Source organism: Sander lucioperca, chromosome 4 (genome assembly GCF_008315115.2).
Source record: "Sander lucioperca isolate FBNREF2018 chromosome 4, SLUC_FBN_1.2, whole genome shotgun sequence".
Lineage (NCBI taxonomy): Eukaryota > Metazoa > Chordata > Actinopteri > Perciformes > Percidae > Sander > Sander lucioperca.
Genome location: NC_050176.1, coordinates 12,139,168 through 12,152,711, shown reverse-complemented (window position 1 = coordinate 12,152,711; position 13,544 = coordinate 12,139,168). Strand labels below are relative to the sequence as shown.

Here is a 13,544-nt window from a genome sequence, read left to right as displayed (position 1 = left end):
GAAAAACACGTGTATACGTGAACATTTCACAAACTGCCGTGAGACTGGGTTGTCTCTCTGTGAATATTACTGGAATATACAGTAGTGTCATGCTCTAATTTACTAAAATGACTCACTTGAATATTTCAGTATTTCAATATGGCTACCTTATTACTACCTTTGATTCATTATAGGAAAATGAATCAAACAAATAAAGTTTTTTTCTCTTCAAATTAATACAGATGAAGTCAACAGTATGTATGGACTGATAAATAGTTATTGATGGGCTATGCAATCTGGAATATATTGCCGATTGGTTCTTCCATCTGTAGGATCAAGTCTAATAGTAAACTCAGTTTGTGAGTTTAGTAATAGGAAATGGACTTGATCAGTGAGTTAATCTGAAGAAAACTACAGCTCAGCTTGTCAGTTAGATCAAGTGAGTGTCAAATTATGTTTATTAAAACTGCATTGTAGTAAAAACATTGAGTTTATGCAACAACTTCAGAAAACTGAAAAACGTGCTCATCATCACGAAAAAAACGTGTATACGAATCAATAGATTAAATTACGTGAACATTTCACAAACTGCCGTGAGACGCGTGCGCCCAGATGTGTCCTGATTTCTTATTGTTTTGTTATCCTGCTATAGCAAGATATTTCCTGGTTTCATCCTTAGCAAACAGGATGCTGTTCCTCTGCAAAATATATATATACTCTTGTCTTTTTGTGCTACTTTGAGATCTCTTCCACTGTACTCTGATACGTGTGCTGTGTAACTCAATCTCCTTGCTTGCAAGCAATAATAAATTTGAACAAACTATTACGGAACAACTTGTCTCTGTTTGAAACTTCTTTATTGCCCAGTCTGTTGACAGAAATCTTACACCACAATTTGGCGTCACGAACAGGATTGGCTGAGAGGACATCGGGACTTCGGCGGACCGTCAGTGAACTGGCCTTCCAGGGGCTAATAGGCCAACCCCTGCCTCATACCTCAGTACATTGGAGAGAGAGGACTGACTCCTCCGGGGTGACGGTTGTTTCTCCACGCCGATCCAAAGACCTGAGAAAGTAATTTCTACAGACAAAGGGTGAGAAATATAAATTTTGAAAACTGAAATTATTGAATTACAGGAAATTAATAATTCCCTTGGTGATCATTTAATCAATTATCAGAAGATAATTTTGAAATACAAGGCAATATTTTGCAACAAATTGAAGCAAATACAGAGACAGGAAATCAAGTGTTTTTGCTCATATGGAGTTTTGTGTTGTTAATTTGTTTCATAGTTTTGTTGGAAATATTGGTTAAGTTGGTATAGACTAAAATTTCTTTGTCTTCTACGTCATCAGTTGGGGGTGGTCATATCTGTTAGAGTAATAACAGATATAATAACGTAATAAGGAAACTTTACGGGGTTTTTGCAACGTTTTTTCCTAGAAAAAAACGGGTAACGTAATAAGGAAATTTTACGGGGTTTTTGCAAAGTTTTTCCTAGAAAGAAACTACGCCTTATAGTGACGACTATATTGTAAGAAAGAAGTACTTCAACTACGCCAAGGATGGGTAGTAAGCAGAGTAGACCACATGTTCCTGAGGGACCAATTGTTGACCTGATGACAAAGAAATACGGCCAAGATTGTCTTGACTGTCTGACCGAATGGTCTATCCTATTTGGATTTCCTGAGAATGGTTCACTGAGTAAAATGAAATTAAAAATGTTACGACAAGATTTAGAGGGAAAAGAAAGGATAGTTAAGCAAAAAAAAAAAAAGAGAGCGAAAACAAATGATGAAACAGTTACCAAAAGGTGACGGTAGTGATTCAGGGAAAGAATGCAAAAACACACATACACACATACACCCACCTCCTCATCAGCTCCACAACCTAACCAAAGCTCATATTCTGAGCTTTCCACTTCTTTACAAGCCATGAAGATGAGCTGGAAACCGGGGGACGACGACGAAAACCATGTTCGAAGCGTCTGTATGCATGTTGCAAAAGGCTGGTGGGCAACATATGGAGCGCGGACCTGGAAAAGGCCGCGGTCACGAAGGACGTGGTCGAGCCAGAGGAGGCCAAGGCGGGTACCGTGGACAAAATGATGAGCCCTACAACCCAGACCAGTGTTTATACTGCAAGGACTTTGGACATTGGGTACGTAACTGCCCGAAGAAAAAGCAAAAACCACCTCAGACGGAGAACAACACTTATCCCTCTGATTTACTGAGTCCAAAACCTGATGAGGAAGGTACTGCAACCACACATACACTCGCTTCATGCAATGAAGAAATGCTTTGCACTGATACACTGTTTTCTTTGCTATTAGGGACAATTGATAGGTTAGAAAGTTCTGGAAAAGAATCTAAAAAAAGTTAAACCAATTTACAGTATGTTATCTTCTGAAGCCTACAAGAAAATGCCTACTATTGAGTGTAAAGTTAACGGGGTTCAACTTACCTTTTAAGTTGACTCTGGTGCTACAAACTCAATTATTAGAGCTAAAGAATTGACACTGAAGCTCAGTGGTCGTTTTATTTGGTCAATTGGGGCTACAGGTCGAACAGTAAAAAACATTTCTCTATTCCCCTCTCATGTACATGGGAAACTGAGGACAGCTCAGTTCATAGCAAGCATTCCTTTTTGGTATCTGAATTATGCCCATTTAATTTGCTTGGTCGTGATTTAATATGCACTTTTAACATTGTTAAATTAAATTTTAATTTTAATTTTAAATATTGTTAAATTTCTTGTAACGATACATCTGACATAACCACTTTTGTCAAATACAGCCCTACAACAACACTTTATGTGTATCAATGGTGGCTGGATCACAGTGTGGCTGATAATGTCCTTACTGAGGCGGCGTCTGTAATCAGCCCTGCCTCTTACTGTATGAATACTGACAACCTGCATTGCACGGCTCATGTTACTACAGGGCCTGATGAAGAATTCTCAAAACAATTGTTCAGAGACATAAATGACAGTTTGACAACCTCAAATCTGATTTGGACTGATACTGACTATAGCTACAATGTTGTAGCTGCATGCTTGACTGACAAACAATATCGCCTTTTTTGGAGTGGCCAACTCCTTGTGTGTTTTTTCTCCCTCTCTCAAGGCTTGAGCACCTGCTCTTTTCTTCCTCAAGAGAAAGTGTTTTTATTTATTTATTTATTTTGTATTATTCGTACAGTGCTGTTTCCTGTAAAATTAACAGAATAGCAGTTTTTTTTAGTTTAGTGTTAACTATTAGATTTTTTTACTTGAGTCTGTCCCCCAAACTGTCTGTGCACGTCCCTGATGTCACCGTAAAACTTCTTGCTGCAGAAGGCCATGAAGTTTAAGAAAAAAACAAAAAAAAAGAAAAAACTCCAGTTTGTTCAATAGGAAGTATTTCTTTCTGGGTCATGTGATCACAGTTGATGGCAAATCCATCTCACCCAAACATATAGTAGCTAACTGGAACTTTCCCCAAACATGTCATTTAGAAAAAGTCTTGTCCTTCTGGAAATATGCTCCTATTACAGAAAGTTTATTTCTAATTATGCAATTATGGAAGCTCCATTGAGCTCCCTGATCCATGGTAAGAGTCTCAGTTCACATCAAACAATTTCTTGGATGCCCGAAGCTGATGAAGCGTTTGTGAATATGAAACTGGCTCTGCAGTCTCCGCCGACGCTGGGACTGCCAGATCCCTCAAAACTTTTTATGCAGACCGTTGACGAGTACAAGAGCTGCATGACCTCTGTGGTGCTGTAACACCATGGCGACAAACTCCGTCCGGTTGCATATTTGATTCTGTCGCTATGTGTTGACAGCGATGCCTCCGTGCAGTGACTGCCGATTGAGGAAGCATTAAATACGTCCAGATACACTGTAGGCTACTCAGACTTCACCATCAGTGTTCCACATTCTGTGTCACACATTTTGTGGGAACAGAATGAAGAACTCTCATTTATTTGTGGCCAGGTACCTTAGATATTACTATTTTGTTAGATATGCCAAATGTCACTCTAACAGATGCACTGTTCTTAACCCTGCTTTTCTTCTCCCCACACCAGATGACAGAGAGGAACAATTGTGTTGCAGAGCTACAGGTGGTCTGCATACCACAACCTGACGTTTCTGACACACCTCTCACTAACCCTGATTTCATTTTTTATGTTAACAGTTCTGCTTCCAGAGACTCTAGCACTGGCCTGAACTGTTTGGGCTTCTCTGTTGTACCTGATTCTGATGCTATCCGATCTGGACTTCTGCCATCTCATCTCTCAGCACAAGCAGTAGAGCTCATTTCCCTAACAGAAGGCTGCCCAGCCATTTCATTCCTCATTTTGCAAAGTTGACACATGGATTAGACCATGTGTAAAAGCGGGGATGATTAGTATGATGGAAAACCAATTGAGGAAAAAACTATTATTATTTATTTTTTAAATTTCTGATCAAGAATACTCTCAGTCACGTCAAAACAGACAGCAAGTGTAGTAGCCAAAGCCCTACTCACTGAAATAATTCCAAGATGGAGAATTCCAACCAAAATCTCAAGTATAGTGGTTTGCATTCAAAATGCTGCACAGAAACATGCCTATTGTACTGATGTATATGAGAATGTGCACGCGCGAGCGACTTAACCTGTCACCCTTTGAGATCTTGTTTGCAGCACCTCCACACGTTGGACTTGGGCCAAGAGGACCCCCACCGGACACAGCATTGTGTGAGGACCAAGCCCGGTGACTATGTGTTGGTGAGAGATTCCAGGAGGAAGTCTTGGCGCCAGCACCGCTGGTTGGGACCCTTCCAAGTCCTGCTGGTCACCCACACTGCAGTAAAGATCACTGAGAGATCAACGTGGGTGTACACATCTCACTGTAAAAAGGCACCAATTCCTGATCATACGAACAACCACAACGACAGTAGGAGACACTCGTTGATGTGCCAGTAACCACACACACACACACACACACACACACACACACACACACACACACACACTGGCCAGAAGAAATAGTGCCAGAAGAAAGAAACGAGACAGTGGTAATGTACTGTTCTCCCACGGTGTGTCACGTGCTAGTGGACGAACCTCTGACACCGAAGAACGTGGAAGAACGAAGAAACCCTCCGTAGCATCCAATGAGGCGCTTAGGGTACCAACTTATATGTCTCGCATGTTTAACTCTCCTGTTAATGATTATTATGTTTCTGTTACTGTGGTTTCTCAACCAACCCTTGTCTGACAACCCCTCTGACAACACCACAACACAGACCTCTGCTGACTTACTCTGACGTACAAAACATAGATCTGCAGCAGGTGCACAATGGTTAACCCACATGACAATCTACGCAGACCCCACCAAGATTGACCCCACTGCTTTTAATCTGACGGTGTCATCTCTGCATTCAAAAGTAGATTTTTTTTGTTCTGTGTATCGCTGTTCTAACCTAAAAATTGAAAGAGCCCTAGCTAGTTCTGACACTTACCTGTGTATGGTATATTAAAATACAGAATCTGGTTGGCGTTGTCCCAAGTGGTCTAGCGCGATCTGGACAACTTCACCAAACGTATGGGCTAATCACATTCGACGCAGGGAAAACTATGACAATTTAGAAACCAGACTCAGCATACACAGAGGCCCTTTTAACCATACTTGCACGCAGGGAAAGGCAATCCAGTTTTCATCTCATTGGAATCTCCAAAACCAACTGATGCATATGTTTAAACGCTAGGGGCTTGGGTTTCAGATTCCGATCCAATAGCTAAAATCCAATTCAAGGGAACTCCACCAGGTAAAACAACCACAGCTAGAGAAGCCCTCCAGAGCCATACACAGACTTTGTTATCCTTCGAAAATTTGCAATCATTGCGCATATTGCCTGACCCAGACTCTGACCACTCTACAGGCCATTCAGGTAATCTTTGGTATCGACCCTTGATGCTGTTTGCCAGAAGAGCAGGCATCAATTCCTCCTGCTATACGTGTCTCTATCTGCCTTATCTGATGCTGTGCCCATGTATCCACAACCCATAACTGGTAATGAAACAGCAACGGCGTGTTAGCTTTGTTCAGCAAAACGTCCCAACACAAATTGTTTCAACAGGTTTTCCTAATGATACTGGTTTCCCATTAGAGCGCAATGATGGTATGTCTCTGAGAATTGCGAATGCCGATGCATACAAATCTGTTTTTGTGTTCAACCTTAACCATCACCCATACTTTAGTCCTCACGTTGTTTCCAAAGGCTGTGTTTCCGCAACTCTCTATTTTTAGGGGTTACTTGCTACATTACATGGCCATCTGACAAGGTGCTGGCTCCCTCCAACACAATGTTTGGGTTTGTGGCCATCAGGTATACCAGTCTCTATCACCCACCTGGTGTGATTCCTGTTCTTTAACACTGTTACACCCTGCAGCACAGGTTTATGATCAGATAATGCATGTAACTCATCATTATCCTCATTATCCCCGCAGAGAAAAGAGAAATACCATTCAATCTGAGCAACAAACTGTGCGAATTTCTGCAGGGGAGAAGTTCCTCTCAGGGTTTCTGCCCTGGTGGGAACAGTTAATAACGCACATCAAATTGACCAATTGGCTGTGGACCTTAAGAATTGCCAAATTTAACTCAACTTGGTTTTTCTGTGTTAACTCCAACTATGAAAGCCATGCGCACTACTCTAATTCAACATCAGGCAGCATTAGATTACCTGCTCACTCCTTACCAGATCTCTTCCACTGTACTCTGATACGTGTGCTGTGTAACTCGATCTCCTTGCTTGCAAGCAATAATAAATTTGAACAAACTATTACGGAACAACTTGTCTCTGTTTGAAACTTCTTTATTGCCCAGTCTGTTGACAGAAATCTTCCACCACAGTTGTCTCTCTGTGAATATTACTGGAATATACAGTAGTGTCATGCTCTAATTTACTAAAATGACTCACTTGAATATTTCAGTTCATCAAATGTGTCAATGTTGTTTTTATATCATATTTATATAGTGCAACAAAACAATAGCGGCCAGTTGTTTCATTTTGTTTATTTATTCACTTAAACTAAAGGTGCATTCATGAAGGTAACTTACATTTGGGGTATTTACCTTGTAGGGGAACTGGTTATCATGACTACAAGTCTTATATTGCAGGTGTGTAACAGTTATATTAACAATAAGCAATCATAATGAATGTAAAAGTAAAAGCAAAAATGTAAAATCTAAGTTGAAGAAATTAAATAAGCAATGACAATAAGTACTCAATATAACTGATAGTAATTATAAAACAAATCTGTACAAATAATTATGTTACTGTAGTTTTCAGTAAGACAATGAAAAGGTTGGACCATAGCGGTACGTGAATATGTGCTGGATAACTGTTAATTGAGATACAAACAGGATCATTTGGGTACAGATGTGACCCAAAAATGCAAGGTTTGATCACAGATGTGCATGTTGTTCATCTCCTATTGGCTTTAATGAAAATTTGATTACAGTAGATATCATCTGCTGTGGTGACGTTTTGGTACACAGAATCTTGTTCGGCTTCACCTGCGTCATCATGGTGTTGACAGGCGCTCTGTGGTTTGGAGGTCCGCTGCTTTGAGTACGCTACGTCTTGATTTTGATAAATCTAAAAGAGAATCAGCAAAAATAAACAGACAAGAGGGTGAGGTTACTCAGATGAGAATTCGTAAAAAAAATATGCACATGCAAATGGCCAAATAATCAGCAAGTTGGTCATTGCATTGGCTCAATACTTGTCTCAGAGCAAAACACCTTTCCATTTAAAGGTCAGATTGTTATGGAATTTGGTGTGACTTTTCATTGGCCAAATGATTACTAATAATTTTGGCCATGAATTTTCCTGTAAATGGCAACCAGAGAAATTATTTTCACATCCTGACCTTTCTTCTGATGCCGTCATGTGGCCAGAATGTCCACTTGCGCCCAAGAAATATCAAAATCTAATGGGCATATTATCCTCAAATTTTCTGAGCACATTCATGCTCTCAATAGGACAAACCCCTTCAGTTTTAGATCCCGATCTTTTCTCAACCACCCCCATGAGCCAATTTTGTCTAAGCAGTATACAAGATAGTCAGATCATTAGACTATCATGTGTAGTATATTTAGACACAATGTGCTTAGCAAATTTCACTGCAGTCTGCTGTGAAATTTGTTAAGGACATTTTTTTGGGCATACACCTTTTGATTTTGATGATCCCACTTCTTTACATATTGAGCCCCACTAATAGAACAAAATCATCACTTGTTGTGTCCCACATGTTTTCTAATGTGGACCATAATGAACATGCAGCCTTTTGCGTCTATTAACAAGACTTTGTATTTTAGTTTTCTTACATCTGCTACACCTATCACTTCCTCTGTTTCTGCTGTCTTGGTTTTGTTTCTGTTCAACAGCATAAGAAATGGTTAAACAATTTGTGTGCATGCATATGTGTATGTCTGTGTGTGCATGGTTCTGTGCATGCATTTGTTGAAACATACCTCGCACTTTGTAACATTTGTATTTATAAACTGTGACCAGGGCAGATGTCAGTATGAGCAGCACAGCGGGCACAATGAAACCCACAGAGTAAAAGAGTGCTGCATAAACAGAACAGAGTAAAAATATACACTTCTTGAAAACACACACTCACATATATGTATCTGATGCAATCTCAAACACAAAACATCAGAATTGGCACCACATATCAGAACTATGGCTTCACAACATTTGGTGTTAAAACATAACTGTTTGTTCACACAGATACACACACACACACACACACACACACACACACACACACACACACACACACACACACACACACACACACACACACACACACACACACACACACTCACCTTTGATCTCTTTTCCAGGGATAGGTGTTGCTTGTGATCTGACAGGTTCCACCATAGTGAAGGTAGGAACCACATTGACAGTAGACATCACAGTGCTGGTCTGCTGAAAGTCTGTTAGAGAAAGTTTCTTAGTACACTTGGGAAATATTCTTACTTTTGGTAGCAGTTGGGCTCTGGGGATAGCAATGTTTGTCGGACAGTTGGTTAGTCCACCAACTTGGTCTAGAATGAAATATCTCAACAACTATTTAAGGAATGCACATGGAATTTGGTACAAATGTTCACGGCCCCCATGCAGAGGATAAAAAACTACTGCATAGATGACACAAACTGTTGTACCTTCAGATTGTCACAACAACTGTTGGATAGATCACTATGCATATTTTTTATATAGCTATTGATGTTCCCCAGAAGAAACAATGTATAATAATAATATGTATATAATAATGTAATATCCTGTCTTTTCTTCTAGCTCCATCGTTAGGTCCAATTTTTCCAGTCTTTTGCTTTATGAACAAATACCAGTTAAACAAACGAGATTCCCTTAGCGTTCTTTATGTTTAGTGTTAATTTGTAAATATTAGCATCTTAGCATGATAAACTGTGGTGGCAAACAATGTAAACATAACGCCTAACTACATGCTCTACAAATCAAGCTTTCAGTTCAAAGGGAATACGTTCAGCCAACATTGCAGCCTGTATTCAGCTTAGATTAGAAATGGATCACATGATTCGGCTTTCTTTCAACTGTTTGATATATGTTGACAAATCATAAATAAAAGGTTTGCTTCTGAAACCTTTTGTCATTTTTTCTTAATATCAATTTTACAGAAATGTGTTTTTTGACTGATTTATATTCTGTGAAAAATAACAGTTTACTACAATATGATGAGGTAGATATTTTACCTTTGACTTCTAGTTCAAAAGCAGAGAAAACATCCAGGCCAGTGTTTCCATGGACACCACAAAGGTACAACCCAGAATTATTTTGGGTCAAACTGGTAATGGTCACTGTGAATTTCCTCAGTGCCGTGCTGCAGACACACAGAGGGCTGGTTCCCTCTGCAGATGTACTTCAGGCTGTTCTGGTACTCAGACTCATATGGACAACTGAAGGACACTGAACTCTTCTCATAAGTTTGGACTTTGTTGGAATGATCACAACAGCTGTCTGTCAGTAAAATGAACAACGTCACAGACTTTTAGAAGCACAGACATAAGTATTCAGATGTTTTACTTGAGTCAAAGAAGTAATATCATGTAACCCAGTTGAAATGTATTCATTAATATAAGATTTACACGTTTGAATAAATAATTTCATAGTTTAATAAATAGAATTTAAGGTTAAAAAAGTTAAGATTTATTGACCAACAACAAAGTTATTATTTGCTCAAAGAGAGGAATGCATATTGGGTAATGTTCATGTTAAACTGAATACAGCATTTAAAAGGTTAAATATTTGTTGTGTAATAATGTATGTGAAAATGCTCTAAAAATGCCTGTAAGAATAGGAAGAAAGAGTGACACAAATGTTTTGTGAATTTATTTTATTTGTGAAAGTTTTGTGAATGAGCCAATCACATTTGAGTTCAAAGTAACAAGGAAATGGATAGAGCGAGAGAAACGTAAGGATAACGATGAAATCAGGAAGGAGAGATAGTGAAGGAACGAGTAAGAGGGGAGAAGCGTGTTGTCGGCTGAATGAGAGATACTCATGGGCGTCAGTTTGGTTTGAAATGTGCTGGGGACAGAGACGCATTCGGAAGTACATTTCCAGAAGTGCGCTTTTGCGCAGGTCATGTTTTGAAAGACGCTGTCCTGTAGCTTATTAATGAATAAAAACGTGGTTTAATGTATCTAAACAACGACCAATCATCACCACATTTCTGGTTTGATTTTTTTGACAGTTTTCAGTGGTTATCAGGAGCAATATGAGAGAGAAATTTGGTAATCATTGATCATTGTTTAGGTACAAGCTTTTTCCTCGCCATATGCACCAATGAAGAAGACAACGCTAATGTGAGATAACTTCTATAATCGTTGGATTTCGGTTTAGTTTTTTTGACAGGCTTAAGTGTTCATTACAAGATATGGCCATGAGAAATTTGGTGATCATTGATCGTTGTTTAACTATATTCGTGGGGTCCAAAAACCGCCTATGGAGAAAGGTTAATGTTAATGTAATGCACCAGTTTAGTGAGAGTTTTAAACCAGGACTCTTATACGAAACGTTAATGGTGTTTGTAAACTGTTTGAGTGGACTATTCAGCACAAGAAGACAGAAAGAAGTTTAAGTTAGCTGCTGGCTAAGTGGCTAGTGCTTTCCTATGGACTTTGCTAACAAGCTGGCGGCTAGCGGCCTGGACTAGTCAAGCCTGTGTGGAACTGCGAGACGGACGGCGGACAAAGACCCTGACGGAGCCGGATAACGTTACCGAGTGTGGACTTTGCCGAGATCGTCAACTGTGTGAGTCTTCTCATTAATCCTGTGAATCTTCTCTTCAACTGTTTTCTCTCTATCAGTCGCCTTTCATCCTGCGCGTGTGAGACTACATTCCCATTGAGTACAGGTACTCTTTTGTTTTGGCCATGGATGTATTAGGAGAACTGGATACAGTGTTCGGCGGGGAGCCCCGTACATTCCAATGAGAGTGCTCAAAAGCGCATAAGCAAACATGGAGCTCGGCTCTTCCGCATTGTTGGCCCAAAACAATGGTTGGCTCACGATGGCATGCGCACTAGCAACAATTTGTTTGTGTTGTTGTAGCAACCGGTAGCAACATGCGCATTCATGAGCTTCTCTCTCGTGTCTCTTACAAGTGGCGAACTCATGAACTCGCCGTTTTCATTGTCTAAAATATTCACTAACGTTAAACATTGTGTTTTCGTTGTTCCCTATTGTTTACATGCTTAGCTAAATAAACAATAGATGTCTTTAGCTAGACAACCAAGGAGATTTAATAATTATGTTGTGCTACTAGCTAGCTAGCTAGCTACTAACTAGTGCTAGCTGTTAGCCTGCAGTTTCGTGAACAGTATACAAGCTTTACAGCATACAGCCCTCGGATGTATCATAAGAGAGAACCAAGGCGATGTAATCACTGTGTCTGTAGTAACGTTATGTAGGCATATAGCTAGCTATGTATAGATCTTAATACAGCTGTGCTAGCTACCCCTGATGTTAGCAACTAGCCGATAGCCCGCCAGTTTGGGAAACGCTAATGACGTTACATCTACGTAGCTAATAGGCTTTACAGCATAGCTACATACATCCCTCGGATGTATCATAACTTCATAAGATAATACCATGGACGTATTAATAGAACACATGGTGAATTACAACCATTAGCTATAGCCATTATTACAGCTAGCTACATGAGCTCGGGAGAACAGTCATGTGAGCGGGCCATGGCCGTGGACCATGACTTTAATCGCGTCCACTATGCACGTTCATCATGCCAAATTTAATAATTCTGGATTCGCTTCTAGTGAATGTTAAAAATGTTAAAAACGTGACGTTTTAAACAAGGACCCTTTCAGTGTTCGGGCTGGTAAGTTGATATACCCAGAAACAAATTATCCGCTGAAATATAGACGTTTCTTTCGCCATGCAAAGTCTATGTGAAAAGTCTTTCTGGGCCATGGGGTGCAGTACCACCGTTATCCGCTAAGCCCATGGTGGCTTTTAGACTTGGAGCTCTTCCTGGGGGCTTGGTTTTGGCCTGCGTGGTGGAGCCGCCATTTTACTAAAGGCTACAACGTCCCCGAGCTACATACAGGCCTGCATCATTTGGACATTTGAAGGGTATTTCAAGTTAGGCTAGGTTATTGCCGCCTATTTTCTTTTCTTGGGCCCTTATGTTTTGAATGTGAATGTGAATGTATGTGTGATTTGAGTAGTGATTTTTGCAAGATACATTTAATTACTAACCTACTTTTTTCTAAATAAATCTTTTATATTGTTTTTTTATAAACAGTTGTGGTTAGTGACTATTTTGATATTTTAAGTTAATTAAGAAAGAGTAGTTTTGATTTAAAAGTGGATGTGCTTAAAGGTTAAAAGTAATTAATGTACATTTCATGTTAAAGTGTGAATAGTAATGTTTAAATGGTGATTTAAAGGGAAAGAGTATTTCATACAATAAGTTAGTGAATACACACACAAGTTAAACACTGATAAGGTTATTAGTGAAACCCCACTTATTTGATTAATTGGATAGAAGTTTTAAAGAACTCAGGATAGCCTCCTCTCACTATAGCCAGCCACGCTAGAGAGGCGCTACAATCACAATGAAAAAGTATTGGCTATAAAAAATTTACTGAAGTAAAATGGAAAGGTAGCTTAAACGTATAGTGAAAGCATCAAAAGTAAAAGTGCTCATTATGCAGGCAGAACTAGCCCTCTCATTTACGTGTAGCAGCAGCATAGCTGATTCATGTGGAACCAAGTACAATATTTGTTTCTGAAGTGAAGTAGCAGTGTAAAGTGTACAGTCCACTCTAAATGTGTCAATTGTTTAATGTTCTGGCCTCATACCCGTAACACATTATTGTGACAACGTCTAGCAACTAAACAAGAACATCTAGATGAGTCATGAAATAATTAATGTTACTTGATGATGTGGAAATTCTGCACTGGGGTTTATTAATTTATTTACCTACCTTGTTCTACTTCCAGAATGACTTCAGTGTAGATATC

General features: G+C 39.5%; 1 long non-coding RNA gene across 1 annotated transcript; it reads right to left on the bottom strand.

The window, feature by feature from the left end:
* Positions 1-7,003: 7,003 nt before the first annotated feature.
* Positions 7,004-8,394, bottom strand: LOC116042955. Its single transcript, XR_004897166.1, has 2 exons — positions 8,339-8,394; positions 7,004-7,607 (listed from the first exon to the last, which is right to left on the bottom strand). It is a non-coding gene; the product is annotated as an uncharacterized LOC116042955 (long non-coding RNA).
* Positions 8,395-13,544: the final 5,150 nt, after the last annotated feature.